The sequence below is a fragment of the Mya arenaria genome, chromosome 14 (genome assembly GCF_026914265.1).
Source record: "Mya arenaria isolate MELC-2E11 chromosome 14, ASM2691426v1".
In the NCBI taxonomy this organism is placed as follows: Eukaryota; Metazoa; Mollusca; class Bivalvia; order Myida; family Myidae; genus Mya; species Mya arenaria.
This window is the reverse complement of record NC_069135.1, coordinates 605,313-612,096: the sequence shown is the minus strand read 5'-3', so window position 1 is coordinate 612,096 and position 6,784 is coordinate 605,313. Positions and strand designations below refer to the sequence as shown.

The following is a 6,784-nucleotide window of genomic DNA, read 5'->3' as shown; positions in this document are numbered from 1 at the left end:
TGGAATTCCTTTTTTATAATTTTCTTGTCAATATCGTATTATTGTCACGAACACTTGCTGGCGTAAAAAAACAACGGTTCATTATAACGGCGGTGTCACTCAAAATCAGGGGAATGGGCATCGCCACTTGATTAAAAAATAAATAAAAAAAAAAACATGCGTGCACAATGACATCCATGCTATTTATGCATAATGGTGTCCGTAATCTAAACGTCTGAATTGACTATACAACATGATACAATCTTTATAAACTTTTGTGGAGAAAAAGGTTTTCCTTATTTTTTATAGTTTTATAATTCACTCGTTTAGTGCACACAATTTATGAACATTAACGAATGAACGATTATTACTGCATGAAACGCTGATATACAAATGTATATAGAAAGATAGATAGATTTATTCCTCCAACAATGGAGAGCATTACATATTTATAACATGCAATACATGAATATACAGTTGATATATAATCATAACATAGAAAAGAATAGGGAAATGGTATGCATGACATCAATTTCAGGGTACACAACAATACAAAGAATGGAAATAAATGACATGTCCCTACATTAAACATGGTCCTGCATTTTAGATAAGAATTATGACAATGATAAAGGAGTGATATTTTTAAGTAAGGTAAACACAGTGAAATAGATAGTTACTTTTACAAAAACAACCAAAATGAACAAGACTTCAAATGAGGGTGTGTTTACACACATTGCACATGTAATTACATATGCGGTAAAAAATGAGCCAGTGGCTTGCTGAGAAAATGTAAGTATCGTAGTACCGTCTTGAAAATATGTACTCGACTGTGGTCGCTGAGCGTAAAAGATCGGAAGCCGGACATCATTTCTAATAATTGTTTTGAATAATGCATTTCACAAAATTCGTCATACTGTTTTGCTGTGAACAATAAACTTAATTTTCGCCAAAGGCACTGCCTAGTAGTATCGTTCGAACGACAAAATAACAAAATCTGTTCTGTAATGAAATACGTTTGATCAGAACATAGTGTGCACCTAGTAACGTAGGGTCTGCTGAAAATTTTACTTAGAGCTAGAGCCACCGTCCTGCAATATTTGAGTTACCATATCGTTTCGTACAAATGTTTCATGGTTAGGGGGTGTAGACTTTGGTCCTCTGATGCGCCACAATCTGTTAGACCGAAATAGGTTTTTCTTAATTTACTGCATACATTGTCTATACTCTTATTTAAGTTCATAATATACTTGTCACATAGTACCCTGACTATTTCTTCTACACAGTCTGTTCCTAAACACCACGATCGTTCACTACGTGTGAACATCGACGTTGATTCGTTAAATACAACTACTTTTGTTTTACTTGCATTATACTGATATCGTCCTTTGATTGAATTAGAATAACAAATGTTCATTAGTTCGCTCAGGCCATTTTTGCTGAGTGAGAGTAGTACCATGTCGTCGGTGTGCGTTGGACAACCTACACTGGCGTCTAATATAGTCAACGAGTACCTTGATTTCTAAATTGTGTGCATAAGATTATTAATGTAGAGGAGATACAAAAATGGACTCCAGCACTGGCCCTGTCTCGTTCCTTGTTGTATAGGGAACCATTTGGATACCCATCCTGGTGTTCGTACGCACTTATAAACGTTTTCGGACATATTAATGCAAACTTTTAACAAATACGTGGGGGCTTGACGGCGCCGGGTCAGGACTTTTTAATTCATGACCACTAAACGCCAGCTCGACCACTTAACGGTGGTGCAAAAACAATGAGCTGTCGACACTTCCGTGGTGCAGCTGTGCCCTGTGTTACTTCTACAAACGTGAATGTGATTTATATTTATTTGATTTTTTTTTTTGAAAGGGACATACTTCGGAACCTGGACAATGTGTTGCAGGCTGGCTAAGATTTCATTTCAATATTGTGCGAACTGTGGTGCCAGGAGCTTTTCTATCGAATCAGGCTTGTGAATATTTTGTGATCTGCTAGCAGTTCGAGTGCACTTCGTAGCTTACACACAACGTAAGAACATTCTGGCGCATGCAAATATAACTGGTATGTTTTGTACTCATGCCGGAACACAACACAACTGATTCGCATTTCTTAAAAATGAAATATGCACGTTATAATAAAAGTGGTGGCGCTGTTGCTCTAGTGTTGGCGCTGTCGAGTGGTGGTGGCACTGTTGCTCTAGTGTTGGCGCTGTCGAGTAGTGGTGGCGTTGTAGAGTACGTTTTGCGCTTAAAGTAACATAAGGTTTTGACTTGCAACACATATAGTCGGGTGATATTGTGAAAACAATGTGCACATCGGGTTAAAATTTTGAAATTTGGTCCTTGGAGAAATATGAATACGACTGAAAAAGCTGTGGACCCTTTCTGGACCTATCCAATATGGCCGCAAAAATTCAAGATGGCCGCCATTACCACACTTATTATTTACTGTGACCTCAATAAATACCTTGTTTAGTGATGTTTAATGATATTAAGATGTTGAAAGTGACCTTTTTCAAATTTCATACAAATATTCCTCAAAAATCGAAGTTCTGATCTTAATTTTGTGTAACTTATGTTCAACTAGGACCAAGAAATCCAGAATGTCATTCAACATGGCCGCCATAAATATCTAATTACGTTTTTTCCATCTCTAAATATTTCACACATTTAAATAAATAGAGACGCTATTTCAGTGTATATTGCTAATGTCCCTAATTATTACTCCATTAAGTTAGTTCATGCTGCATTGACTAACTCAAGGTCAAGGTCATTTTAAAATCAAAGTACGGACACGCCTTCAAAATTTGTGATTTCCTGCATATTTTTTTTTGTATTATGCTAATACCAATTTGTTTCCAATTTGGAATGGAATAAATGTCAAAGACATCAGCTTACTTTTCATGGAATTTTAACATGATTAAGTAAACTACCCAGTTACGGTTAGGGTAAGGACCTCTCAGAATATATTCAATATGTCCGACAAATCGAATATGGCCACTACATGGCATTGAGTACTAGTGTTAATGATAGAGCTGGACATGGGTTTGGCTGGCTTTGAATGGGCTTTATGGTTACCCAAATGTGTAGTATTTGGCACTGAAAAGGCCTTATGCGAGAAGCACATGGGTTTATTTGGCTGTGAATGGGCTTAATCACGTGTTGCAAACATGTGGTGTATGAGGGACCTAGAATGGTTAATATCAGCTGCAGATGAACTTGTTTGGTTTAAAATGGGCAGAATGGTTGCCAAATATGGTCAGTTTAGCACTGATTAGGCTTAATTAGAGCTACACATGCGTTTGTTTAGCTCTAAGTGTGCTCTATTGTAGTCATTATGAAAATGATAGAGAACTGGACTTGCTTAAGTCTAGACTCTCTGAAGTTTGTTTATCTATGACTATGCTTGACTTCATAGCCACAACAGGAATGGTCAGACCCTGGAAGGGTTTGGATAGAAGCCTTCTGTTGTTAAGAATGCCAATTGTTATGCTGCCTTTGTTTTTACTTGACTCATGATGGATTTAAATGAAGCTGCATTTGAGATTATTTTGATTTTAGTTGAATGCCCTAGTGGGGTGTGTTTATTACGATATCTTGCGTTTTAATGCAACGTGTGCAAATTTGCACCTCGAGTAAATTTTGGACGCGTTTATATGGTAGTTGATAGATAGGAAGCTGGCACCACAATTCGCACAATATTGAGACCAAATTGTAGCCAGCATGCAGTTAAAAATGTTCTTACATGGTACCACATTCTCCGATTTTCGAAATATGTCCGTTTAATAAAATTATCAAATGAAATGTAAATCACATTCACGATTGTAGAAATTAACACAGGGTACAGCTGCACCACGGAAGTGGCGTCAGCTCATTGTTTTGCACCACCGTTAACTGGTGGAGCTTGCGTTTAGTGGGCGTTTAATTGTGTAACGGGGAATTACCGCACTCATATTCCATCGACATTGCATATTATTAATGTAAAATATGTTTGTTTTGTTTCATTAATGCATTCTAAATACACTTTGTTTGTGTTGAGGATTGAATTTGTCGTTTATTAGTTCTATCTTATAGTTCAAAATTATCACAAAACATGTAATTACATTAATTATATTTAAAATTTGCAATAAAATATTGTATTGTGCACACAGTTCAAAATCCTCTAGCTACGCCCTTGAATGGTTATCATACAGACGAAGTTCATAGCTGTTTTAACGTATTGACAGTATTTACAACACATGTTTTCCTTGACTCTTAGCAAAAAAAAACCCTTACAAATTAAAATATTTGAGTGGATTGTTTTTATAAATAATTAAGGTAGTGGTGCATGGTACAACGCAATAACAATATCATCGAGGGTAGGGGTGCTCTATCTATTACATTTTATTATGACGAGTTTGTTTGATGTGGTTGTTGTTTTTTTATAATGGATGTATGTATTTGAAATTGACAATAGCGTTTTTTAACCGCAATAAAAATACACATCCTTTACAGCCATGATGTCTGTCAACATATCACGCGCTTGTCATGTGAAGTATATTGGTAATGGTACTGTTTTGAACAAAAGTCTAGATTTTAAAGATACAATTGAAAACCAATTTGTAGGCTGGTATTATTTCACACCATAAATCAAATTTCAAGTATTCATTTGGTTAAGCATGTCTATCAATGTAATTTCGGACGTCGAAAAGCAGTAATTAAATCTATGTCGTTATTCTATAGGCTTTTATTCCCCAGTTTTCATTATTTACGCCACATAGATGAGATAATTTGATAATTTTGCAAAAACAGCAGTCGTTTTCATTAAACAGTTTAAATAAAGTATATATTCAATCGAATATTAGATATCGTGAGACATTAGCAGACACAACAAAACAAGAACTCTTAAAAACATAACATGGATTTTAAACTTGTGTTTATAATGTTTATTTTAGGTAGGATAAAGTTTTCATAAATTGAGTATCTTTTTAAATGTTTATGAACTACAAAATCTTGTTTAATCAATTATTTACAAGCTTACACTGTATAAACACATTTTGAGTTTTGCGTCTAGCCAACCACATTTCGAGTATGGCGTCTAGCCATGTATTTAGTTTTACCATTCTTGAAAATACTTGCAGGAGGGATCACGGTGGCCGGGGCGTCAGGAGACGACGACTGTGACGGAGCTGTGTCAACATCCGGTTGGTTTTGTTTAATCTTTGTTTATGCTGTGTTGTAAAGTGCTCTTGTGGCAAAGGTATCCTTTTAACCGCCCAAGAAATCTTTGGTTCTATTTCCACTTAAAATAGTCGGATATCAGCTCTCTGTTCAGTAACGGCTTGTGCCTTTAGGTCATTTAGAGTCTGTTCGTGAAATAGGCTCTCGTGTGTTTCAGTGTTATGTAATTGATGCCAGTTTTGGTAACTAGATGTTTGCATAACCTAATAAAACGTAAATCTGATTAATTTACATTTCCACTTAAATAAATTGTCGAATTTAACTGTCGTAGCTTTATCAAAATAGCCAAAATGGGATAAAAGGATATATATTTTTATTTTAACTTTATAATAAAATCAGTTTGTTAGTAAACTTGTTGATTATATAGCATGCCCTAAGTATGGGACCAATAATAAAATCCAAGCCTAAGTGAAAATTACTTTAAGGTATTTCGTCCATTGTTCAGCCAGCTTTTCCATTATCTCATCCCTGGTAACCCTCTATGTATTATGGGTCAACGGAGGACAAGCGATACCAACAAGATTGACTTTCACATATGTTGAAAAGTTAGCTTAAAAACATTAAGATTAACAATGTTCTTTAGTGTAGATTTGTGAAAGCCTCGCTGGATCGGCAGATGGATAAATATAAACTCAATTTAAGAACAGCGACTTTAATTTAGGACGAATCCTACTGATTGTATAGTATTGTATAATTAGTCCACTATCTATGATAAAATAGACCACCATTATTCTAAACTCGTGCACTTATGATTCAGGGGGACGACTGGTTGTCGCCGCCTGCTTGTTCATGCAGATGGCCATCATGGTTCTCCGGAAGTACATCACGTAATGGCGGAGGAACGTACATTCCCCGGAGTTCAACGAATACCATCAGAAACAAATTCCGTCCAGAAATATTTATTCTGTACTTATTAATGAAAAACAATAATAAATGCATTACGTAGATATTCGTTTTACATTTCTTTTATGCCTTATTTGAGTGTTTAGAAATTAAAACAAAAAAATAAACTGCAAATTGTAATGCTTTTTGAAAACAGGCAGTGGCATATGCATGCATCTTATCTGATTCTTGATCACGATATACTTCATACGTTTCAGAAAAATAATGAAATAATTACTGAAATGAGCAGGTCAAAATGCCTTTGTTACACCTGACAAACTACGTCCTGATCTAAAGCCTAGAAACTTATTAGTTAATTTAGCAACTTACGCAAGGGACGTCATTCTTATTTGTTGAACAGCAAGTTTTATATAAGATTGAAACAACCTGCATTTTCAGCAAATAAGTACCGGATTTACGGGCGAATCCATAATTTGACGTAAGACCGTTACCTATTAGGGGCGTAACCTTTGGATTTGCAACGTTCTCCCAGAATCGAATTCGATTTGGTTTAAAGTGTTGGAAGGGGGGGGGGGGCACTTTATAACAATTCAAGTCCAAAATGGTGCATTTTGGGTGCACTTTTGTTATCCTTTATGGAATTAAAAAGTAACTTGGACGATTTTTTTTTTTTGGGGGGGGGGGGCGGGGGGCGGTTGCGCCCTTCCGTCTGAATCCGCTAGTGACATTGCCACATTCTCTCA

General features: G+C 35.9%; 1 long non-coding RNA gene across 1 annotated transcript; it reads left to right on the top strand.

The window, feature by feature from the left end:
* Positions 1-4,757: 4,757 nt before the first annotated feature.
* Positions 4,758-6,145, top strand: LOC128218495 (uncharacterized). The gene is made up of 3 exons (XR_008258389.1): positions 4,758-4,912; positions 5,099-5,161; positions 5,956-6,145. It is a non-coding gene; the product is annotated as an uncharacterized LOC128218495 (long non-coding RNA).
* The last annotated feature ends 639 nt before the right edge of the window (positions 6,146-6,784 follow it).